We start from the raw sequence: 25,346 nt of genomic DNA, 5'->3' as shown, positions 1-25,346 counted from the left end.
GCTTACATAGGTACTGGTGGATCAAACCTGGGTTCTTAGGCTTCCCAGGCAAGCACTTAACTGCTAAGCCATTTCTCTAGCTGCACCCCCTCTTTTTCTTTGAGGTAGGGTCTCACTCTAGCTTAAACTGACCTGGAATTCACTATGTAGTCTCAGGGTGGCCTTGAACTCTTGGTAATCCACCTACCTCTGCCTCCTGACTGCTGGGATTAAAGGCGTGCACCACCACTCCAGCTATAAATTATTTTTTCTTTAGTGCTTACTATTTTTTAAATTTTTTATTTATTTATTTGAGAGCGACAGACACAGAGAGAAAGACAGATAGAGGGAGAGAGAGGGTGGGCGCGCCAGGGCTTCCAGCCTCTGCAAACGAACTCCAGACACGTGCGCCCCCTTGTGCATCTGGGACCTGGGGAACCGAGCCTCGAACTGGGGTCCTTAGGCTTCACAGGCAAGCGCTTAACCGCTAAGCCATCTCTCCAGCCCAATGCTTACTATTTATAGTTATGTCAGTTTCTATAACAATAATCAAACCATTCCTAGATGAACTTCTTTTTTAATATATTTTATTTACTTATTTATTTGAGAGAAAGAGAGGGAGGGAGGGAGAGGAGGAGAATGGGCCTACCAGGACTTCCAACCACTGCAAATGAACTCCAGATGCATGCACCACCCTGTGCATCTGGCTTATGTCGGTCCTGGAGAATCAAACGGAGATCCTTTGGCTTTGCAGACAAATGCCTTAACCACTAAGCCATCTACCCAGCCCCCTGGATGAACTTTTAAAGCATGATTTAATTTTTTTTTTCTTAATTTTAGAGCAAGAGAGAGAAAAACAGAGAGAGAAAGGAAAGAGAGAGAATGGTTGTGCCAGGGCCTCAGGCATTGAAATCAAATTCTGAACGCTTGTGTCACCTAGTGGGCATGTGCAACCTTGTGCTTGCCATACCTTTGTCTGGCTTTAAGTGGGACTGGATAGTTGAACCTGGGTCCTTAGCCTTCACAGGAGAGTGCCTTAACATTTAAGCCATGTCTACAGCCCCCAAAATATTTTTATTAGACAGACACACACAGTGAGAGAGAAAGACTGCAAAGGAACTTCAGACATACAAGCCACTCTGAGTACCTGGATCTATGTGGGCACTGGGGAATGGAACCCAGGCCTGATGTCAGGCTTCACAAGCAAGGGCCTTTGACCACCATACCATCTTTCCAGCCCTGAACACTATTTCTGATCTTACATTTCTGGAGTGAATTTAGTAAAATACATGAAACCAAATAGTATTAGCTAGGAGCCAAGAGAAAGAAGTGGTCTGTGTTTACTGAAGGTTGTATACAAGCTAGCCAGAGGATATGCGCATCATTCCAGGTAGGAAAGCAGTTGAGCAAAGGAGTAATACAGGATGAGAAGTCGAGGATAATGAGAAATAACAGTACTGACAGCAGATTAAGGAAGTGACAGGGAGCTACTCATTTTCTTCAGAATGTAGTCTTGGCCAAGTAGAGAAAACTGAGCGCTCAGGCTGCGCAAAAACAACTCCTGGAGGTTTAAGACTACTAGAGATTATCTTTCACTTGAACATTGCATATGTGAATGTTCATGAAGAGGAGAGGGCTGTCAGACGTTCCACTCGGAAACCAGAAGCTGAGGCCTGCGCACCAAAAGCCGTTTAATGTTGAACTCCAGTCTAGAATGTTATTGCTAACAAATTGGCAGTTTAGCAAAGGGTCTCTGGGCTGGTAATCTGGATGACTGGGCCTTGTTTTGCAGAGGAGAAAAGGGGATGGGAAAGGGCGATGGGAAGGGGTAAAGTGAAAGGAAATGGACGTGGACCGAGATGGCAGGCGAGTGGGGCACCCAGGCCGAGCTCCTGTCGGGGCTCGGTGGCCCCCAGGGTCCCCCCTCCCCCGGGGCTGGCGCCTCGGGCGGCGCGGCGCGTGTGCTCACGGGCGGGGCGACCCACGGCCGACCGCGGCCAATCCGGGCGGGCGTCCGGGGAGGGGCGGGGCGTGCCGGCTGCGGATCCGCGAGTCCTCCTTTTTGCACACACACGAATACAAAGAGCCATACGACCTTCGGGTATCCTTTTTCCATTTTTTTTTCTTCTTAATATTGTGTGTGTTTTCAATTTTTAAAAAAACTAGAGATCCGTGTCAGTGCTGGGGTGAGGAAAACTGTTGCTAGGGGGAATTTGCTCTTCCCCCATTTCTTTTTCTGTCTCTCTTCCTCTTTCTTTTTCCTGGTCAAGGTTTTAAATATACCAAGAAGTTCTTGAGGCGCAGGATGGCCGTGTGCAACTGTTTCCAGAAAAATTTAAAGAATTTTTTCCCCTTTGCTATCACATTTTAAGAACTGGTAAAATGTTGTGGTTGAGGGATTTAAAATTTTTAACTTCTTGGGAAGTATAGATTTCTTTTTATAAGCGGGCTGAGGGGAAAATGTAAATTTCTGCCACGGGCAAGTGGAAGGAAGCAGAGATAATGTGAGAGGCTCTTTTGCAAAGCGCGTGCATTTCACACACCCTCCCTCACCACCAAAACCAAGTGGCTTGGATGTGGCAGTTGTCCAAGGCCAAAAGATTAAAAATATTGGGATATTATAACTGGGACACTCACTTCCCTGGGGAGCAGGGGAAGCCCGTCTGACGGTGTGTCTAGTACACACAATTTCATGAGGACATTTTTTCTCTATGTTGTGTGTGTTTCTTACAATTTCATAAGCGTTTGGGGTTTGTTCTTTGTGTATATGTCCAGTATATGTATATGTGTATATATTTTATTTTCAAAAGTCTTTGACTTCATGTGTGTAAAATTGGCCCTAGGATGCAAATTTTTTCCTACTGTGTTTCCAAATGTAACCACAACAGGATTTCATGTGCAAAGTGGAGTTTGGAGTAAGTCTTGTATTTAGCATACTTAGACCTTTCGTTCTCTGCACATGATACTTTTCTGCTACTCTTTGTTTTCCCAGAGTTGGATTTTATTTATTTTTTAAAATTTATTTTTATTAGATATGGACATACTTAGTATGTTATTTTCTGCTCCTCTTAACCAGACTAGTGAATAATTGAATAATTGCCAAGAAAAAAAAATAATTGCCAGAGTTTTCAGTACATGTGGCAAAGGGGGGGGGGTTGGCGTTTTGTTGAGTTTGTAGTTAAAGTTGCCTTTAGTGACTGTTTCGCCTTAAGTGGTTTTGCTCTTTATTGTCTCATTCTTATAAATGTACAGCTGTGTATATTTTGGCCTTTATGTGTGGTTTGGGTGGGTATTCAGAAGAGAAGTTTCCTTTTGGCTGCTTGACAAAATGCTTGTTTATTGGTTGAGATTTATTTGAAAAGCTCCACAGCTGGCAAAGTATCAGGTAAAAATTCAGTCAAGTCCAATTCGCAGAGATGGGAGTGGGTGCCAGAGTAGGCAAAGGACAGGTGACAGGAATTAAAAATGTATCGTGGTAATCATGTTGCACATTTCCATTGAAAAACCTTGGCTTAAGATTTTCAGAGACAAATGTTTGAATTAGAGGACAACAGGCCCAAAGCACCTCCCCTCCCCATGGGAGCTGTCCGGGTGGGACAGTCTCATTAGGAGTTACACAGAAAATAACTACTCTGTATTTGTAGACTGGAGTGAAAACATAGTAAGTATATGGGGAGGTAAGGGAGAAACTGGAATGTCACAAGTGTAGCAGTAACTGGGAGATTAAAAGACTATGGTAGGGTTCAAATTTTTGTTTCATCTTAGCCCCCCCCCCCAAAAAAAAGCTAAGAAGTGATAGGGTTCAGATTTTCATTACACCACAACTTACTCCTTAGCTAGTGTCCTCGGTTGCAAGCAGTATTTAAAACACCTAAATAACAATTACAGCAAAATTATGTGTGCAGTCTTGAACTCACTATGATAACAATGGCCCTTTGTGGGCTATTTCTTATCTATGAAGAGCATTTTTATATCCTAATAATGCAAGTCAGATCAGTGCTTATTAAACACTGGCTCCAAAATATAGATTCTAGTGACCTTCGTGATCACAACAGTGATGGTAATTTTTTAATGGGAGTTTTACCCTTTCTAACCATAGTGCCTCACTGCAGCTTTTCAGAAAAGGGAGAGCTCTCCTAGAGCAGGACACAGCCTGGGCTACTCAGTCACCTTTTACATCCTGCAATCTAGGTAGACATCCAGGTTTCTCGCTTTTGAATTTCTTTCTCAGAGAAGAATTCCGCCTACGACTGAGTGTGTATCTCATTGGCTTGACCTTATCAAAGTAAATCAAATCTAAATTCAGTTGTTTTTGCCTGGGAATCCGAAGGAACCATTTTCTGAAAGATCTGTCACTAAGGCCGGCAGAAACTAAAATTCAGCCCCTCCCCATTGTATGAGACCAATTTTATGGCCATTGTACTTTTATAGTCGTGTACACAGAACTGTATGAGCAGCAGATAACAAAAATGAGTAAACAGCAAAGCTGAACATGGCGTCTGCCGGCCTTCAAAAGGCCTCACGATCGTGTCCCTTACTGAGGAGGCCCCTCCGCTCCTTGGTTCTTTGAGTGACTGGGAGTTGCTGCCAATAGCGTCTCTGGTCTGACCCTCTTTGATCCAGCCACCAATCAACGGGTGCCAGAGGGCCAGCGGGGCGGAGCCTTCCCACTTGCATGCTAGCGGGGTACACGAGCCGCGTGGGCCTGACGAGTCGGCGGGCGCCGGCGGAGTGGCGCTCCCATTCCTGTTCCGAGACCTCCGCCCGCCCTACTCCTCAGGACTCGGGTGGGGAGGTAGTCTAGCCGCGAGGACCGCGCGGAATTCGCGACGGCGCTTCCTTCCGCCTGGCAGCCGCCGGGAATGATCTTTTTGGCAGACGCCGCGGTGGGACCAGGTGGGGGTCCCCTGTGACCTGCTGCCTGGCCAGTCTCGCGCTCCGAGTCGACGAACCTCACTGACTCACCCCCGCGCCTGGCGTCCATTTTGTCTTTCACCAATATTAAATCAGCTAACATTTACCGAAGGCATTCTAGCCACGTGATCGAGTTCCACGGGTAATTCCCATTTTTCAGTATCTCCAGAAATCAGGCACAGTAATATAGAAACCTGAAGGCGGGTTTTTTTGTTTCTTTGTTTTTCGAAGTAGGATCTCGCTCTGGCCCACGCTGACCTCTGGCATTCACTATGTAGTCTCAGGGTGGCCTGGAATTTACGGGGATCCTCCTACCTCTGCCTCGCCAGTGCTGGGATTAAAGGCGTGCTACCCCACGCCCGGTTTGAAGGTGGAATTTTTAATCATACCAAGTTGCACTGTAGCAAATGTAAATTAAAAAAAATAAAAGGCTGCCTCTTAGTTTAAAAACTCTTCCAATAGCTGGGCGTGGTGGCGCACACCTTTAATCCCAACACTAGGGAGGCAGAGGTAGGATCGCAGAGTTGAAAGACAAAAAGCTTGTCATAAATTGGCCATAGGGATGCACACCTGTAATTCTGACTCGTGTAGCAAGTCCCAGACCAAAAATGAACAGAAGACCACCCAAATAAAATTTAAAAAGGAGAGTCTTTATTAAGCCAGCTGGCGGCTGTCCCCTCCAGCACCCCCCTCTACTTTTACAGTGAGTGTTAAAGGCAAAGACCACATTCCTTTACAATGATCTTAAAAAAAAAAAAAAAAAAAGCCACCCCCTCCACACATCATTGTCTTTAGCAAGAACAATCAAACATGATTACAAAAGCAGAAATTTTGTAGTTAGCACCAGGTAAAGCAGATACCAAATATCAGGGTGAGAGCAAACACCAGATGCCCTACTGGGACCCATCCACATGCTTGTAATTAATGCTCTGTGCTAATCTTTTCACTCTTATGGCATCTTGAGAATGTCAAAATGGTCAGTGGCCTGGAGTTTGAGGCTAGTTTGGTCTACAATGAGAGACCCTAACTCAAAAATGGCGTTTCAGAGAGAGAGAAACAGGGAGAAACTTACAATTTTCAGAGTACATGGAAACCTTTTGTTTAAAAGATCATTCTAAACCAGGCGTGCTGGTGCACGTTTTATAATCTCAGCACTTGCGAGGCACAGGTAGGTAGGAGTATGTCTGTGTGTTCAAGGCTAGCAAGAGACTACAGAGTGAATTGCAGGCCTCCTTGAGCCCTACCTGGAAAAACAAAAACAAACAAGCAAACAAAAAAGATCATTCTGAGACCGGGCATGGTGGCGCATGCCTTTAATCCCAGCACTCTGGAGGCAGAGGTAGGAGGATTGCCATGAGTTCGAGGGCATCCTGAGATTGCACAGTAAATTCCAGGACAGCCTGGGCCAGAGCGGGAATCCTACCTCGAAAAAGCAAAAAAAAAAAAAAAAAGCTCATTCCGCTCTCTGGGTATATAGTTCCTTTTTAAAAATTATTCATGCCTGCAGTGGTGCCACACGCCTTTAATCCCAGCCTTTGGGAGGAGAGGTAGGAGGATTACTGTGAGTTCAAGGTCAGTCCGAGACTACATAGAGAATTCCAGGTCAGCCCAAGCTGGAGTGAAACACTAACTCAAAAAACTAAAAAAAAAAATTAGTTTTTTTTTTCTTATTTGATAGTGAGTTATTAGATTTTTTGCATTAAACTTTTGTTTCTTTAATTTTTTTTTATTTGCAAGCAGAAAGAGAAAAGAAAGGGGACACCAGGGCCTGTAGTCACTGTAGCCAAACTCCAGATGCATGCACCACTTTGTGATTTTGGCTTTATGTGGGTACTGGGGAATCAAACTCTGGTCATTAGGCTTTGAAGGAGAGCACCTTAAGTGCTGAGCTATCTCTTCAGCCCCAAAACTTTTTTTTTCCTTAGGTAGGGTCTTGCTCTAGCTGGGGTCTTGCCTAGGCTGACCTTGACCTGGAATTAGTCTCAGGCTGGCCTCAAATGCAAAGTGATCTGCCTCCTAAATGCAGGGATTAAAGGCATAAACCACCATGACCCCCTATACTTTTTTTAATTTATTTATTTGAGAGAGGGAAAGAGGCAGGCAGACAGAGAGGCAGAATGGGCACACCAGGGCCTCCAACCACTGCTAATGAACTCCAGACCCATGTGCCACCTTGTGCATCTGGTTTACGTGGGTCCTGGGGATTCGAACCGAGGTCCTTTGGCTTTGTGGGCAAATACCTTAACTGCTAAGCCATCTCTCCAGCCCACCCCAACCCCACTTTATTTTGAAAGTGTAGGGAAGTTATATTTTATGATAACTACTTATGTGCTCTTGTGGGATAAGGAGTCCATTTCTGATTGAAGTTTGTTTTTTTTTAAACAGGATAAGGGAACATATATGCATTAAACATTGGTGTACATAGTTTCATTAAACAAATACTACTAGATGTAAAGTCACAGATAACAACACCAAGCCCAATAGTAGTGGTAAGCTCAATCAAAATCCCATTCTCACTACTGACTGAAGTTTTGAAGGATCGTGTAACAGGTGAGCCACTTTGTACCTTGAAGTCCAGGGCAGGGCTGATCTGTTAAGGACTTTTAAGTGAACATTTCTCACTCTCTCTCTTTTTCTTAATGTGTGTGCACACAGGTGTATGCATATGTGTGTATGTATGTGTGTGTGCATGTGGAAGCTGGAAGATGACCTCAGGTATCATTTTCAGCAAGGTCCGGGTCTCATTGTAATTCACTATGTAGTCTCTGGTGCCTTAAACTCATATTGATTGTCCTATTTCTGCTTCCCAACTGATGGAATTAAAGGCATGCTCCACATGCTCCACCTTGTTTTTCCCCTCAAATATTTATTTATTTGCAAGCAGAGAGAAAGAGAGAAGACAGACAGAATAGGTACACTAGAGCCTCCAATCATTGTAAATGAACTCCAGATGCATGCACCACACCCCTGTGCATCTGGCTTCACATGGGTACTAGGGAATCAAACTCATTCCATTAGGCTTTGCAGGCAAGTGCCTTAACCAGTAGACCATTTCTCCAGTACCCCCCTTTTTTTTTTTTTTTTACTATTTTTTAACATATTTCTTTTTTTAAATTGTTTTGTTCATTTTTATTTATTTATTTAAGAGTGAGAGAGAGAGAAAGGCAGAGAGAGAGAGAGAGAGAGAGAGCGAGCACGTGCCAGGGCCTCCAGCCACTGCAAATGAACTCCAGATGCATGCGCCCCCTTGTGCATCTGGCTAACATGGGTCCTGGGGAATAGAGCCTTGAAACGGGGTCTATAGGCTTCACAGGCAAACGCTTAACTGCTAAGCCATCTCTCCAGCACTATTTTATTTATTTTTTCCAATTTTTTTTTTTTTATTAACAACGTCCATGATTATAAAAAAATATCCCATGGTAATACCTTCCCGTCCCCAACTTTCCCCTTTGAAACTCCATTCTCCCCAGCTCAGTCTCTCTTTTATTTTCATGTCATGATCTTTTCCTCCTATTATGATGGTCTTGTGTAGGTAGTGTCAGGCACTGTGAGGTCATGGATATCCAGGCTATTCTGTGTCTGTGGGGGAGCATGTTGTAAGGAATCCTACCCTTTGGCTCTTACATTCTGTCCGCCACCTCTTCTGCAATAGACTGTGAGCCTTGGAAGGTGTGATAGACATATTGCAGTACTGAGCACTCTGGTCCCTTTATTTTATTTTTTAATTAATTAATTAATAGGCAAGCACCTTAACCGCTAAGCCATCTCTCCAGCCCTCCACCTTTTTGTTAAAATTTAATTTATTGTTTTTTATAGATTCAGGAGTTATTTATTTATTTATTTGAGAGAGAGAGAGAACAAAAGGAAGAGGCAAATAGAGAGAAACACAGAATGGGCACAACAGGGCCTCTAGCCACTGCAGATGAATTCCTGGCTCATGTGCCCCCTTGTGCATCTGGCTTACATGGGTCCTGAGGAATTGAATTGGGGTCCTTAGGCTTAGCAGGCAAATGCCTTAATCACTAAGCCATTTCCCCAGCTCTAATTTATTTATTTTTGTTGACAACTTCCATAATTGTAGACAATAACCCATGGTAATTTCCTCCTTCCCCCCACTTTTCCCTTTGAAAATCCACTCTCCATAATATCCTCTCCTCCCCTCAGTCTCTCTTTTATTTTGATGTCATGATATTTTCCTCCTCTTATGATGGTCTAGTGTAGGTAGTGTCAGGCACTGGGAGGTCATGGATATCCAGGCCATTTTGTGTCTGGAGGAGCACGTTGTAAGGAGTCCTACCCTTCCTTTGGCTCTTACATTCTTTCTGCCACCTCGTCCGCAATGTGTGCACACAGGTGTATGCATATGTATGTATGTATGGTCATGGATATCCATCACTAAGCCTTGGAAGGTGTGATAGAGATGTTTCAGTGCTGAGTACTCTCCTGTCACTTCTTCTCAGCACCATGGTGCCTTCTGAATCATCCCAAGGTAAATGCAATCAGAAAAGAGAACCTTCTCTAACCAAAAGTGAGTACCATTGATGTATGGGTATGAACATTAAGAGAGATGCTTACTGGGCAGTTTGGTGAGCGTAGTATATACATTTAGCCAGACAGCAGCAGATGTTACACCCCTAGGGCTCATGACTACCCCTGTTATAGGTTTTTAGTATCAGTGATGTATTTCCTCCCGTGGAACAGTCCTCCAGTCCAAGTAGAGAGGGGTTTGTTTCCCCCATAACAAACATGCCACTATTGCACCTATTAGCTCATTTGGCCTGGGTGTCCAGAGTTAAGGTTTGCAGTGTCCACTGTTGAGTATCTCCACCGGTTTCTCTCTCTTCCATTGAACTGCATGCAGCATGGCTTTTTCCAGCATTCTGTCAGCTGGTCTACAGTGAGGAGGTTTGCAGCTGAGCTCCAGCAGGATTTCTCAGTGACCTTGTAGCCCAAGTATATCCCTCCTCCTTTTTAAATTTTTTTTTTGGTTTTTCTTTTCTTTTTTTCTTTTTGTTTTTTGAGGTAGGGTTTCACTCTAGCTCAGGCTCTCCTGGAATTCACTGTGTAGTCTCAGGGTGGCCTCAAACTCATGGCGATCCTCCTACCTCTGCCTCCTGAGTGCTGGGATTAAAGGCATGCGCCACCACGCCTGGCTTTTTTTGGTTTTTCGAGGTAGGGTCTCACTGTAGCTCAGGCTGACCTGGAATTCACTATGGAGTCTCAGGGTGGCCTCAAATTGAAGGCTGTCCTCCTACCTCTGCCTCTCAAGTGCTGGGATTAAAGTTGTGCGCTACCACTCCCGGCTCCCTCCACTTTTTTTTTTTTTAATTTATTTATTTGAGAGCGACAGACATAGAGAGAAAGACAGATAGAGGGAGAGAGAGAATGGGCGCGCCAGGGCTTCCAGCCTCTGCAAACGAACTCCAGACGTGTGCGCCCCCTTGTGCATCTGGCTAACGTGGGACCTGGGGAACCGAGCCTCGAACCGCGGTCCTTAGGCTTCACAGGCAAGCGCTTAACCGCTAAGCCATCTCTCCAGCCCCCTCCACTTTTTTTTTGAGACAAGTTCTCTCATTGGCCTGGATGGAACTCACCAAATAGGCTGTATTGACTGGCCAGTGCGCCTCAGGGATCCTCCTACATTCAACTTCCTGGCACTGACATTACAAGTAGACACTAAGTTAGGCATTGTTATATGGGTGCCGGGGATCCAACTCAAGTCCACATTCCAAAGCAAGAACTTTGCTGACTGAACTATCTTCCCAGCCCTCCTTTTCTTATTTCTTAAAATGAAGATTATGTTATGAATTGCCGTACTTTCAGCAATCACTTTTTTTTGTTGTTATTGTTGTTTAGAGGTAGGATCTTGCTCTAGCCCAAGCTGACCCCATGCCTGGCCCCCAAATTAATTTTTTTAAATTTTTATTTATTTATTTGAAAGTAGCAGACAGAAAGAGAAAGAGGCAGAGAGAGATAGAGAGAGAGAGGGAGAGAGAATGGGCACCCCAGGGCCTCCAGCCACTGCAAATGTACTCCAGATGCATGTGCCCCCTTGTGCATCTGGCTTATGTGGGTCCTGGGGAATCAAGCCTTGAATAGAGGTCCTTGGGCTTCACAGGCAAGTGCTTAACACCTAAACAATCTCTCCAGCTCCCAAAATTAGTTTTTTGACATCTTTTTTTCATCAGGGTAGGGTCGTCTCACTGCAGCCCAGGCTGACTCTGAACTCACTTTGTAGTCCCAGGCTGGCCTTGAACTCACAGCTATCCTCCCACCTCTGCCTGCTGAGATTAAAGGCATGTGCCACAACCTGGCTTTTTAATCATATATATATTATTATACATACATACATATATATATATGCATATATATATATAATATATATATAATTTGTATTTGTTTGACAGAGAGAAAGAGAGAGAGAGAGAGAATGGGTATGCCAAGGCCTCTAGCCACTGCAAACGAACTCCATATGCATGTGCCACCTTGTGCATTTTGGTTTTTTTGAGGTAGGGTCTCTCTCTAGCCCAGGTTCAAGATGGCCTCGAACTCATGGTGATCCTCCTACATCTGCCTCCTGAGTTCTGGGACTCAATGTGTTCACTGCCACACCTGGCATTTTTTGTTTTTTCCAGATTGGGTCTTGCTCTGGCCCAGGCTGACCTGGAATTTAGTATGTAGTCTCAGGGTGGGCTCGAACTCACATGGTTCCTCCTACCTTTGCCTCCTCAGTGCTGGGATTAAAGTCGTGCACAACCTTGCCTGGCTCTAAACTTTTTAAAATTTTTATTTATTTATTTGACAGAGAGAGAGAAAAAATGGACACACCAGGGCCTCCAGCCACTGCAAACGAACTCCAGGTGCATGTGCCACCTCATGCATCTGGCGAATGCGGGTCTTGGGGAATTGAACCTAGGTCCTTTGCCTTTGCAGGTGAACATCTTAACTGCTAAACCATCCCTCCAACCCTAAACTTTTTTTTTAAACAACTGAAAAATACAAAATTATTGAGAACATCAAATTTTTTTTAAATTTCTTTTTACATTTTATTTCTTCGAGAGAGAGAGAGAGAAAGAGGGAGGGAGAGAGAATGGGCCTGCCAGGGCCTTCAGCCACTGTAAATGAACTCCAGATGCATGTGCTACCTTGTGCATCTGGCTTACATGGGTTCTAGGGAATTGAGCCTGTATCCTTTGCTTGTAGGAAAGCACCTTAACCACTAAGTCATCTCTCCAGCCCGAGAATAACTTTTTGTTTGTTTTGAAGCAGGGTCTCACTTGGAATTCACTCTGTAGCCCAGGCTGGCCTGCTGATTGCTGGGATTAAAGGTATGCACCACCAAACCTGGCCAAGAAGCACTTTTTAAAAAAAAAATTTTTTTTGAGGTAGAGTCTCACTCTAGCCCAGACTGACCTGGAATTCACTATGTAGTCTCAGGGTGGCCTGGAACTTATGGCGATCCTCCTACCTCTGCCTCTCTAGTGTGCACCACCATGCCTGGCTAGAAGCACTTTTTTTTTTTAAACCTGGACATTGAACTCATTTTGCAGTTAAGAATAACCTTGAGGGCCTGGAGAGATGGCTTAGAGGTTAAGCACTTGCCTGTGATGCCTAAGGACCCTGGTTCAAGGCTCGATTCCCCAGGACCCGTGTAAGCCAGATGCACAAGGGGGCGCATGCATCTGGAGTTCGTTTGCAGTGCCTGGAGGCCCTGGCGTGGCCATTCTCTCTCTCTCTCTGTCTGCCTCTTTCTCTGTCTATTGCTCTCAAATAAATAAATAAAAATAAACAAAAAAATTTAAAAAAAGAATAACGTTGAATTGCTGACCCTTCTGCTACTTTCACCACCTTCCATGTGCTGGAGTGACAGGTGAACCCCACTACACCCAGTTTTATGCAGTACTGGAGACTGAATCCAGGGCTGCATGCATGCTAGGCCACTATACACTACCAACATGCTGACCCATATACTCAGCCCCACTGCTGTACTTTTTGAGGCCATCTTATGTAGACAAGAATGTTCTCAAACTCACTGTGTAGCGGAGGATGATCTTGAACTGCTGATCCTTCTGTCTCCACTTCCAGTACCTTCTGAGTGCTGGGGTTGTATGTCCATATCATCATTCCTGGTATATTCAGTGCTGGGGATTGAACTTAGGGCACTGTGATGCCATGCTAGGCAGTCACTCTACCAATGAGCCACATCCCCAGCCTGCTCATTACTGTTTATTTATTTGTAAGCAGAGAGCGATAAAAGAGAGAAAGACAGAATAGGCGTGCCAGGGCCTCCAGCCACTGCAAACAGACTCCAGATGCATATATCACTTTGTAGATCTGGCCTTAAGTGGGTACTGGGGAAAGCAAACCTGGGTCATTAGGCTTTGCAGGCAAGCATTTTAACTGATGAGCTATCTTTCCAGCCCTGTTTTTTTGTTTTTGTTTTTGTTTTTTCCTGAGGTAGGGTCTCGTTCTAGCCCTTGGCTTATCTGGAATTCACTATGTAGTCTCAGGCTGGCTGGCCTTGAACTCACAAACTCATGTGATCCTCCTACCTCTGTCTCCCAAGTGCTGGGATTAAAGATGTGCACCACCATGCCTGGCCTTTTTTTTTTTTTTGTTTTCTGAGGTAGGGTCTCACTCTAGCTCAGGCTGATCCTCCTACCTCTGCCTCCTGGAATTAAAGGCGTGGGCCACCATGCCTGGCTTGTTTTTTTTTTTTTTTTTTTTTTAATTTTATTTATTTATTTATTTATTTGAGAGTGACAGACACAGAGAGAAACACAGATAGAGGGAGAGAGAGAGAATGGGCGTGCCAGGGCTTCCAGCCTCTGCAAACAAACTCCAGACGTGTGTGCCCCTTGTGCATCTGGCTAACATGGGACCTGAGGAACTGAGCCTCGAATTGGGGTCCTTAGGCTTCACAGGCAAGTGCTTAACCGCTAAGCCATCTCTCCAGCCCTTGTTTTTGTTTTTTGAGATATGGCCTGACTATGTAGCTCAGTCACAAACTCACTATATAGGCCAGGCTGGCCTCAACTTAGCAGTGATCTACCTGCCTCAGCTTCCTGAGTGCTAGGATTGGTGGTGTGTTACCATACCTGGCTGAGATACATACATACATACTTATTTATTTATTTATTTTTTGAGGTAGGGTCTCACTTTAACTCAGGCTGACCTGGAATTCACTATGTAGTCTCAGGGTGGCCTTGAACTCACAGTGATCCTCCTACCTCTGCCTCCCAAGTGCTGGGATTAAAGGTGTGCACCACTACACCTAGTTTAGAAATATAATTAAAAATATATATATATATATATATGTTTGCAAGGAAAGATAGATAGAGAGAGAATGAATATGGGTGCATCAGAGCTTTTAGCCACTGCAAACAAACTCCAGACACATGTGCCACCATGTATGTCCAGCTTACGTGGGTTCTGGGGAATCAAACCTGGGTCCTTAGGCTTCACAGGCAAACACCTTAACCACTAAGCTATCTCTCCAGCCCTAGAAAAATATAATTTTCTTTCTTTCTTTCTTTCTTTCTTCTTCTTCTTTTTTTTTTTTTTTGAAGTAGAGTCTTGCTCTAGACCAGGGTGACCTGGAATTCACTGTGTAGTCTCAGGGTAGCCTTAAACGCATGGCAAATTTCCTTATCTTAGCCTCCCCAGTGCTGAGACTAAAAGTGTATGCCACCACATGCGGCTCATTTCATTTTTAGTTTTTAAATATTTATTTTATTACTTGAGAGAGAGAAAGAGGCAGATAGGTAGGTAGGTAGATAGATAGATTGATCAATATATGGACAGACAGAGACAGAGAATGCATATGCCAAGGCCTTCAGCTATTGTAAATGAACTCCAGAGACATGCACCACCTTGTACATCTGGCTTACATGGGTCCTGGGGAATTGAACTTGAGTCCTTTGGCTTTGCAGGCAAGCACCTTAACAGCTAAGCCATCTCACCAGCCTTCTTTTAGTTACTTATTTGAGATGGGGCGAATGGGTGCTTCTGGACCTCTAGCCACTGCAAACAAACTCCAGATGCATGTGCCACCTTGTGCATCTGGCTTACATGGGTCCTGTGGAATTGAACCTTGGTCCTCTGGCTTTGCAGGCAAGAACTTTAATCATTAAGCCATCTCTTCAGGCCCTCTTTTTGTTATTTTTTATTTTTATTTTTTTTTTTGTTTCTCAAGGTAGGTCTCACTCTAGCCCAGGCTGACCTGGAATTCACAATGTGGTCTTAAATTCATGGCGATCCTCCTACTTCTGCCTCCTGAGTGCTGGGATTAAAGGCATGTGCCACCATGCCTGGCTTTTAAAATTTTTATTTTTATTTTATTATTTGAGATAGAGAGAGAGAGAGATAAAGGGAAAGAAAGAGAATGGGCATGTCAGGGTCTTTAGCTACTGCAAATGAACTTCAGATACATCTGCTTCCTTGTGCATCTGAATTACATGGGTCCTGGAGAATCGAACGAGGGTCCTTTGGCTTTGTAGGCAAACGCCTTAACTGCTAAGCCATCTCTCCAGCCCACTGTTTCTATTAAAAAATATTTTTTAAATTTATTTGTTTGCAAGCAGAGAGAGAGACAGGAAAGAGAGAATGGGCATGCCAGGACCTCCAGCCACTGCAAACAAACTCAAGATACATGTACCATTAAGTATCTGGCTTTATGTGAGTACTGGGGAATTGGACTCTGGTTGTTAGACTTTGCAGGCAAGCGCCTTAACTGCTAAGCCATCTCTCCAGCCCCAATTTTTATTTATTTATTTATTTTTCTGGGAGGAACCAGATTTATTTCAGGTTTACAGATCCAGGAGAATTTCCATCTTTTGCAGAAGAAGCTAGCCCCCTTTCACAGATCCACACACAGAGAGAAAAACTACAGCAGCACCACATGCAAAAGCAAAAACCTACAGCCAAATAGCAGGAACCAGCAGAACTCAAACACTCTGCATAACTTAGGCTAGAAATCAGGTCTGTTCCCAGGGATACCTCCTCTATTCAGGCTGCCAGAGACAAGCTGAGTCCATTGAGTGACATAGTTCAAACTACCATATCTCAACAACCTGAAAAGCTTTGGAGGCCTTGCATGATCCCCCTGCTACTAAGCTAGGGATCCTTGGGGTAAGAACTTTGGCTTATTTGCCGCTGGGTCCCCATGTCCCACCACATGCCAGGCCCTTATAAATACTAGTTGCTTCTGTGTGCCAGACACTGTGAAAGCCCTTATTATAATTATTATCTTTTTTTTTTTTAAAACCTATTTACTTATTTGACAGGGAAAGAGAGAGAGAATGGGCGCACCAGGGCCTTCAGCCACTACATATGAACTCCAGATGCACGTGCCCTCTTACGCATCTGGGTAACATGGGTCCTAGGGAATCGAACCAGAATCCTTTGCAGGCAAATGCCTTAACCGCTAAGCCATCCCTCCAGCCCTATTTTTTTAAATTAATTTATTTTGGTTTTTCAAGGTAGGGTTTCACTCTAGTCCAGGCTGACCTAGAATTCACTATGTAGTCTCAGGGTGGCCTTGAACTCATGGTGTTCCTCCTACCTCTGCCTCCCAAGTGCTGGGATTAAAGGTGTACACCACCCCGCCCAGCTTAAATTTATTTATTTTTTTTTTTTGGTTTTTTGAGGTAGGGTCTCACTCTAGCTCAGGCTGACCTGGAATTCACTATGGAGTCTCAGGGTGGCCTTGAACTCACAGTGATCCTCCTACCTCTGCCTCCCGAGTGCTGGGATTTTAAATTTATTTTTATTAGTTATGGTCATACTTAACATGTAAACACCACATGTTGGTACCACCCTTTCTCTCATTACTGCCCCTTTTCCAAAGGGCCCTCCTCATTGGGGATGCAGGTCATCCCCATGGGGGTTGTGGGTCATTCATTGTGGGGTCAGCAGTCAGTCATGGGAGAGAGACAAGATTTCTGTACATAATGTCCCAACTTGTGGCTGTAATAATCTTTCCACCCCCTCTTCTGCAAAATTCCCTGAGCCATGTTGGGTGTGTTTTAAGTCTACTTCATTGATGGGCTCATTAGGGGCCTCTGGATCTCTGGTTTGATAGGTGTTGAGTATCCTCAGTATCTCTCTCCTTTACCCTTGTGCTGATATCAGATTCACAGAGAAAGCAGCACTCTTGCTTATTTCTCCAATTCCTGTGTGATCTAAGCTGCAGCTGGGATGAAGTACGATGGGTCATTTATCTCCTCAGGTCCTGATCCCATCTGAAAAAGAGAAGCAGAATCTCTAATGGAGAATGAAGTCAGTACAGGTTAAATGGAATGACCATTATTAATTTAGAGAGAATTTAGTGGGTGTAGATCCTCTTGTAGCCCAAGATTAATGGGAGCTTGATATTGGAGAGCAAAATCATTATCTGGATATAATTCTGACTTGTTTCCCAGTTCCAGATATGGTTTCATTTCCACTGAGTGGATCTGTTAGCTAATCCAAGAGCAGTTGGTTACCCACCATGGCTGTGTGCCACTATTGCACTTGTGTGAGCATCATGCCAGGTTGTTTGCTTCTGAGTAGCTTAGATCTTGAGTTGCTCAGACAGATGTTGGCTGCTTTCCCCTAGTAGCTTATGTAGTGCCTTCCAGCACTAAACAGGCTAACTTTCTGGGGACTGGCTGTTTTTCTGGATTTCATCCAGGTTTCTCCATGTTTCGTGCCAACAGCATATGGTGTCTTCAGCAGTAGGGCCTTACCACTAACCTCTGGTGGGTAATCAAGTGCTCTGACAGAAGTCTGTCTTGTTTTGGGAAACCCTGTAGGTCTCTCTGATCAACAGTTCATTATGGGTGTCAACCACATCCTGGAAGTGGGAATCACAAGCCAGTGCCAAGAGAAAAGAAAGGAAAAAAAAAAAAGAAGCAGGAGAAATTTAAGGTTAGGCTTCATCTCACCTTCTTCAGGCCCCTTTGATTCAGATGCTCCCCCTAAGGTCCTGTTGAGGGTTCAGCCATTTAGTCTACCTTCCAGGACATAGGTTTCTATGGTACCATTTCAATTTGGGTTCATATTTGTGACCCCCCCCCCTTGCCCTCCCCTCAAGCCTTCCCTCCCAGGCCTTGAGATGCCTATCAGGTATGTCAGCAACTCAGGCTGATCCAGGTTAAGAACTGCAGATGAGTGAGACCATGCAACGATTGTCTTCTTTCTGTGACTATGTGAGTTTGCTGAGAATGATCTGTTCCTAGTTCAACCATTTTTATCTACAAATTGTATTGTGTCATTTTTTCTTAGCGCTAAGTAGAATTCCATCGTGTAGATATACCATGTCTTGGTTATCCATTCATCTAATAATGGACATCTGGGTTGATTCTAGTTCTTAGCTATTATGAACTGAGTAGCTATAAATATGGTTGAGCAAATATCTCTGAACTGAGGTGTGGAGCTTTTAGGGAAAATGCCCAGTAGGGGAATAACTGAGTTTGGTGGTAACTCTATTCATCCTTTTTTTTTTTTTTTTTCCAAGGTAGGGTCTCACTCTAGCTCAGGCTGACCTGGAAATCACTATGTAGTCTCAGGGTGGCCCTGAACTCATGGCGATCTTTCTACCTCTGCCTTCTGAGTGCTGGGATTAAAGGTGTGTGCCACCATGCCTGGTTCTATATTCATCCTTTCTGGGAGTCTCCATATTGATTTCCATAGTGGTTGTACCAGCTTACTCTCACCAACAGTGAATGAGGGTTCCTATTTCTCCATATCCTCACCAACATTTATTTGCATTTGATTTTTTTTATATTTGCTATCCTTACTGGGTAAGGTGGAATCTCATAGTTGTTTTAATTTGCATTTCCCTGATGGTTGGGGGTGTTGAACATTTTCGTAAGTGTGTGTTTTCCATTTGTATTTCTTCCTCTGAGAATTCCCTATTCAGTTCTGTGCCCCATTTTGTGAGTGGGTTGTTTGATTTTTTTGTTGTCTAGGGTTTTTTGGTTTGTTTGTCTTTGTTTTAGTTTTTCAAGGTATGGTTTTACTCTTGCCCAGGCTGACCTAGAATTAATTATGTAGTTTCAGGCGGCCTTGAACACAAGGCAGTCCTCCTATCTCTGGAGTGCTGGGATTAAAGGCATACACCAAACAGGCCTGGCTTTTGTTTAGGCTTTTTTTTAAAAAATTTTATTTATTTATTTTTATTTTTTTGTTGTTGATTTTTTATTTTTAAAATTTTTATTAGCATTTTCCATGATTATAAAAAAAATCCCATGGTAATTCCCTCCCTCCTCCCCCCACTTTCCCCTTTGAAATTCCATTCTCCATCATATTACCTCCCTATCTCAATCATTGTACTTACATATATACAATATCAACCTATTAAGTACCCTCCTCCCTTCCTTTCTCTTCCCTTTTTGTTTGTTTTGTTTTTTTGAGGTAAGCTCTCACTCTAGCTCAGGCTGACCTTGAATTCAGTCTCAGGATGGCCTTGAACTCATGGCGATCCTCCTACCTGTGCCATGGCGATCCTCCTACCTGTGCCAGTGCTGGGATTAAAGGCATGTACCAATCATGCCTGGCTTTTATTTAGGTTTTTGAGTTCTTTGTAGATTCTCCATATTAGCCCTCTGTCAGTTGTATAGCTGGCAAAAATTTTTCTCCCATTTAGTGGGTAATGTGTGGCTCTGCTTATGGTATGCTTGTCTGTGCACAAATGTTTCAGTTTCATGATATCCCATTGGTTGAGTGATTGTTCCTGAGCTACTGGGGTTTGAAAATATTTTTTTAAAACTTTTTTTATATTTTACTTTTCATTTATTTCAGAGACAGATGGAAAGAGGAAGAGAGAGAGAGAGAGAGAGAGAGAGAGAGAGAGAGAGAGAGAGAGGGAGAAAGAAAGAAAGAAAGAAAGAAAGAAAGAAAGAAAGAAAGAAAGAAAGAAAGAAAGGGCATACCAGGGCCTCCAGCCACTGCAATGAACTCCAGATGTATGTGATACCCTGTGCATCTGGTTTATGTAGGTCCTGGAGAATTGAACCTGGATACTTTGGCATTGCAGGCAAGTGCCTTAACCATTAAGCAATCTCTCCAGCCCTTGAAAATATTTTAAAATATATATATATATAGTTTTGTTTTTGTTTTTGTTTTTGTTTTAGATAGGGTTTCACTCTAGCTTAGGCTGATCTGGAATTCACTATGTTGTCTCAGAGTGGCCTTGAACTCACAGTGATCCTCCTACCTCTGCCTCCCAAGTGCTATGATTAAAGGAGTGTGCCACCACACCCAGCTTTTTTTTTTTTATTAATATGAAATGCTTCATGAATTTTCATGTCATCCTTGCACAGGGCTGTACTAATCTCCTTTGATTCCAATTTTAGTATATGTGCTGCTGAAGCAAGCACATTAAAAATCTTTTTTTTGGAGGTAGGGTCTTGCTCTAGCTCAGGCTAGCCTGGAATTCACTATGTAGTCTCAGGCAGGCCTCAAACTCACAGCAGTCCTCCTACCTCAGTCTCCCCAGTGCTGGGATTACAGACTTGTGCTACCATCCCCAGCTATTTTTAAATTTTTTAACTTTTGTTTACACTTGCTTGTGTGTGTGTATGTGTGCGAGCACGCATGCCAGGGCTTCTTGCCTCTGCAAAGAAGTGTCAGATATTTGTGTCATATATATATATATATATATATATATATATATATATATATATATATATTTTACTTTTTTAGAAAGGGTGAGACAGAGAGAGAAAGAATTGGTGCATCAGGGCCTCAACCAGTGCAATTGAACTCCAGATGCTTGCACCACCTTTTGGGCACGTACGACCTTGCGCTTGCCGCATCTTTGAGTGTCTGGCTAACATGGCTCAGGAGAGTTAAACATGGGTCCTTAGGCTTTGCAGCCAAGCTCATTAACTGCTAAGCTATCTCTCTGGCCCTGTCCTGCCCTCTCTCTCTTTCAAATAAATAAGTAAAATATTAAAAATATAATAAAGTGGGCTGGAGAAATGGCTTATGCTTAAAGCACTTGCCTACAAAGCCTAAGGACCCAGGTTTGATTCTCCAGGTCCCACATAAGCCATATGCACATGGTGGCACATGCATCTGGAGTTTGTTTGCAGTGGCTAGAGGTCCTGGTGTACCCATTCTTTCTGTCTCTCTCCCTCTGTCCTTCTCTCTGGCTCTAATAAATAAATAAATCAGGAAAAACAAAACAATGAAGTAAGTCAGGAATGGTGGTGCATGTCTTTAATTCCAGCACTTGGGAGGCAGCAGTAGGAGTATCACTGTGATTTTGAGGCCACCCTGAGAGTACATAGTGAATTCCAGGTCAGCCAGGGCTAGAGTGAGACCCTAGCTCAAAAAGCCAAAATAAATAAATAAATATCAAGCAAAATATTGGACTGGGAGTGTAGCCCAGTGGTAGAGCTTGTGTTTGCCATGCACAGGCCCTGGGATTGACCCACCCTCAGCACCACAGAAAGAAAAAAAAATTACCAATTTTGCAAATAAAAAAGGTAGCATTAATGGGCATGATGGCACACACCTTTAATCCCAGTGCTCAGGAGGCCGAGGTAGGAGTATTGCAGGGAGTGGGAAGCTTGGAGAGATGCCTTAACAGTTAAGGTGCTTGCTTGGGAAGCCTGAGAACTCCTATTTGAATCTCCAGGTTCGACATAAGTCAGATGCAGTGATGCAAGCACTCAATTTTGCACTGGTGCATGAGGGTATACATGCATCTGGAATTCATTTGCAGTGACTGAAGGCCCTGGTGCTTCCATTCTCTTTCTCTCTTTGCCTTTTGCTCCCTCTCCCTCTCTCTCTCAAAATAAATAAATAGAAATTAAAAAAAAAAGAAAGTGACAATATTTGTTAAGTCTATTAATGCTGGGGATATGGTTCAGTGGTTGAAAGCACTTGCTTGCACAAGTTCACAGTTCCTCAGTACCCATGTAGACTATATACACAAAATGCTGCATATGTCTGGAGTTTATTTGCAGTGGTAAGAGCCCCTGACACACCTATTCCCTCCATTCTCTCTGTCTCTCTACATATATATACATATGTATATATATATATATATATTTTTTTTTTTTTAATTAAAAAAATGTTCAAGCTGGGTGTGTTGGCACACACCTTTAATCCCAGCACTTTGGAGGCAGAGGTACGAGGATCACCATGAGTTCAAGGCCACCCTGAGACTCCGTAGTGAATTCCAGGTCAGCCTGGACTAGAGTGAAACCTCACCTCAAAAAACAACAACAAAAAATGCCCAAGGCCAGCTTTGGCTACATAGCAAGTTGGCAGCTACATAAGCCCCTGTCTCAAGTGTATATGGATGTGTGGATAGATGATTGATTGGTAGATAGATAGGTGAAAGATAGGTAGATCAGAATCAGAATAAAGTATAAGTATGCTAATAATGTCAGCAGGGTTAAATGAGCTGTGATATTGAAACATGAGTAATTATGTTAGGTGTGGAATATTAGAAGAGAGAAATTTAACAGGTTCTAACAATGCAGTTGTTTCTGTAATAAAATTTGATTATCAATTTAAATTAAATCTATTTCCAAAGTAAGGCCACCCTGAGACTACTGAGTGAATTCCAGGCTAGCCTGGTCTAGAGTGATACCCTACCTCAAAAAAAAAAAAAAAAAAAAAAAAAGAATAACATATACCTTCTGTAAAGAGGAATGTATGCAGCTAATTTTGGGACTGGGGGAGCTAGCTCAGTGGGTAAAGCACTTCCTGTATAGGCATGAATACCTGAGTTCAGATTCCCAGAACCAATGTAAAAGCCAGGAGCAGTTTTGAGCATATGTAATCATAGTCCTCTTATGGTGAGATTGGGAGCACAGACAGGAGCATCCTGGACATTTGTGCTCCAGCAAACCTGGTTTTTCCAGTGGGAAATAAGAGATCCTATCTCAAACAAGGTGAAAGTTGAGGACCAACACTTGGGGCTGTCTTCTGACCTTCACACATGAGCCATGGCACATTTGCACCTACAGCCATGCACATGAGCGCTCATACTCACAAAAAAATAATGAAAAATTACTGCTTTATTTTTAATTTTCTTTTTATTTCTGTCTTTCCAAGGTAGAGTCTCACTCTAGCCCAGGGTGATCTGGAACTGTCTTCTTACCTCTTCTTCCCAAGTGCTGGGATTAAAGGTATATACCACCACTCCCAGCCTATCTTAAATATTTTTATTTTAGTTTTTGAAGAAGATAGAACTATTTAACATAGTTAATATAGATATAAAAAGGTATGCTATGAGATATTGGCAAATACTCAAATTATTTTGAAAGTTTTATGCATAGATAGAAGTAGTTTATTTATTTAAGAGAGAGAGAGAAAGGCAGATAGAGAGAGAGAGAGAGAGAAAGAGAGAGAGAATGGGTGTGCCAGGGCCTCTAGCCACTGCAAACATATTCCAGACATATGCACCACCTCGTGCATCTGGCTTTACTTGGGTATTAGGGAATTGAACCTGGGTCCTTGGGCTTTGCAGGCAAGTGCCTTAACTGCTGAGCCATCTCTCCCGACAAGAAGTAGTTTCTTTAATCCAAAATTTTAGAGAATGTTCCATGTGCTGCTGAAAAGAATGTATATTCTGCAGCCTTTGGATGAAATGTCCTGTATATATCTGTTAGGTCCATTCCTTCTATGACCTCATTTAGTCCAGATGCCTCTCTGTTTATTCTTTCCCTGTAACCCAAAATTTTAAATTTCAAAAGAAATTTGTTTTTTTGTTTTATTTATTTATTTATTTATTTTGAGGTAGGATTTCACTGTAGCCCATGCTGAGCTGGAACTCACTCTGTAATTCCAGGCTGGCCTCAAACTCATGGTGAATCTCCTACCTCTGCCTCTTGAGTGCTAGGATTAAAGGCGTGCACCACCAAACCCAGCCTGAATTTGATTTAAAAAAATGTATTTGGGGCTGGAGAGATGGCTTAGTGGTTAAGTGCTTGCCTGTGAAGCCTAAGGACTCTGGTTACAGGCTCGATTACCTAAAACCTACATTAGCCAGATGCACAAGGGGGCACACTTGTTGGCAGTGGCTGGAGGCGCTGGCGCCCCCATTCTCTCTCTCTCTCTCTCTGCTTCTTTCTCTCTGTCTGTCGCTCTCAAATAAATAAATAAAAATAAACAAAATTTTTTTAAATGTATTTTATTTATTTGCAAGGAGAATGAGAAAGAGAGAGAGAATGGGTACACCAGGTCCTCCAGCCACTGTAAATGAACTTCATATGCATGCACCACTATGTGCATCCATTTATGTGGATACTGGGGAATCTTACCTGGGTTATTAGGTTAAATATTTTTTTTTTTTTTTTAAATCAAACATCTATGTTCTTTTTTTTTTTAAATTATTTATTTATTTATTTATTTGAGAGCAACAGACACAGAGAGAAAGACAGGTAGAGGGAGAGAGAGAATGGGCGCGCCAGGGCTTCCAGCCTCTGCAAACGAACTCCAGACGCGTGCGCCCCCTTGTGCATCTGGCTAACGTGGGACCTGGGGAACCGAGCCTCGAACCAGGGTCCTAGGCTTCACAGGCAAGCGCTTAACCGCTAAGCCATCCCTCCAGCCCTAAATATTTTTATTTATGAGAGAAAGTCTTGTCATGTGTGGTGGTGCATGCCTTTAATCCCAGCACTCGGGAGGCAGAGGTAGGAGGATTGCTGAGAGTTCAAGGCCACCCTGAGACTACATAGTGAATTCCAGGTCAGCCTGGACTAAAGTGAGACCCTACCTCACACACACACACACAAAAAAGTATGTCAGGGTCTCTTGCGGTTGCAAAGCAACTCCAGACACATGTACCATTTGTGCATCTGGTTTTACATGGGTACTGGGGAATTGAACTTGGGCTGTCAAGCTTTGCAAGCAAGTACTTTTAACAGCTCAGTCTTCTCCCCAGCTTCTAATTTTGTTTATAATCACTTATCTAGTACTTAGGTCTTACCTACTTAGTAAATATAATGTGAAGTACTCCTTTATTGTCTACTGACCCACTTTCTATATCTCAGACTTTAGGTAGGAGACTAGTAGAAGTTAGGAAAATTAAGTGAGCATGCAGAGAAACCAAAAGTCATTTGTATGCACATTGTGTTGGGTTTGGGGAGGTAGGGCTTAGTGGTTGCAAATAAATAATGTATATAAATAAGTAAATAAAAAGCACATTGTGTTATGCTGTACTATACCAGGTTTTTATTTTTTAATTTTGTTTTGATTTTTTGAGGCAGGGTCTCACTCTAGCTCAGGCTGACCTAGAATTCACTATGTATTCTCAGGGTGTCCTCGAACTGATGGTGATCCTCCTCCTCTGCCTCCTGAGTGCTGGGATTAAAGGCATGCACCACCATGCCTGGCTATACCAAGTTTTTAAAATAGTTTTTTTTTTTTTTTTTTCGAGGTAGGATCTCACTTTGGTCCAGGCTGACCTGGAATTAACTATGTAGTCTCAGGGTGGCCTCAAACTCACA

General features: G+C 43.2%; 1 protein-coding gene and 1 non-coding gene across 10 annotated transcripts in view; one reads left to right on the top strand and one right to left on the bottom strand.

The window, feature by feature from the left end:
- The first annotated feature begins 2,013 nt into the window (after positions 1 to 2,013).
- Positions 2,014 to 25,346, top strand: part of C7H14orf93 (chromosome 7 C14orf93 homolog) — a 47,234-nt gene continuing 23,901 nt past the window's right edge. The window contains exon 1 of one of the 9 annotated variants that reach the window (XM_045154488.1): positions 2,014 to 2,080. The gene's annotated coding sequence lies outside the window, so the exon portion shown is untranslated. Of the gene's footprint in view, positions 2,166 to 2,821; positions 2,895 to 12,164; positions 12,222 to 23,005; positions 23,025 to 25,346 lie in introns of those variants that run through there. The other 8 variants (XM_045154484.1, XM_045154483.1, XM_045154489.1 and 5 more) reach the window with 8 other exon arrangements.
- On the bottom strand, positions 20,154 to 20,255 carry LOC123462545. The gene has a single exon (XR_006638353.1). It is a non-coding gene; the product is annotated as a U6 spliceosomal RNA (small nuclear RNA).

The sequence above is a fragment of the Jaculus jaculus genome, chromosome 7 (genome assembly GCF_020740685.1).
Source record: "Jaculus jaculus isolate mJacJac1 chromosome 7, mJacJac1.mat.Y.cur, whole genome shotgun sequence".
NCBI lineage: Eukaryota > Metazoa > Chordata > Mammalia > Rodentia > Dipodidae > Jaculus > Jaculus jaculus.
Note: the sequence above shows the minus strand (reverse complement) of the source record. Positions and strands in the feature narration are given on the sequence as shown.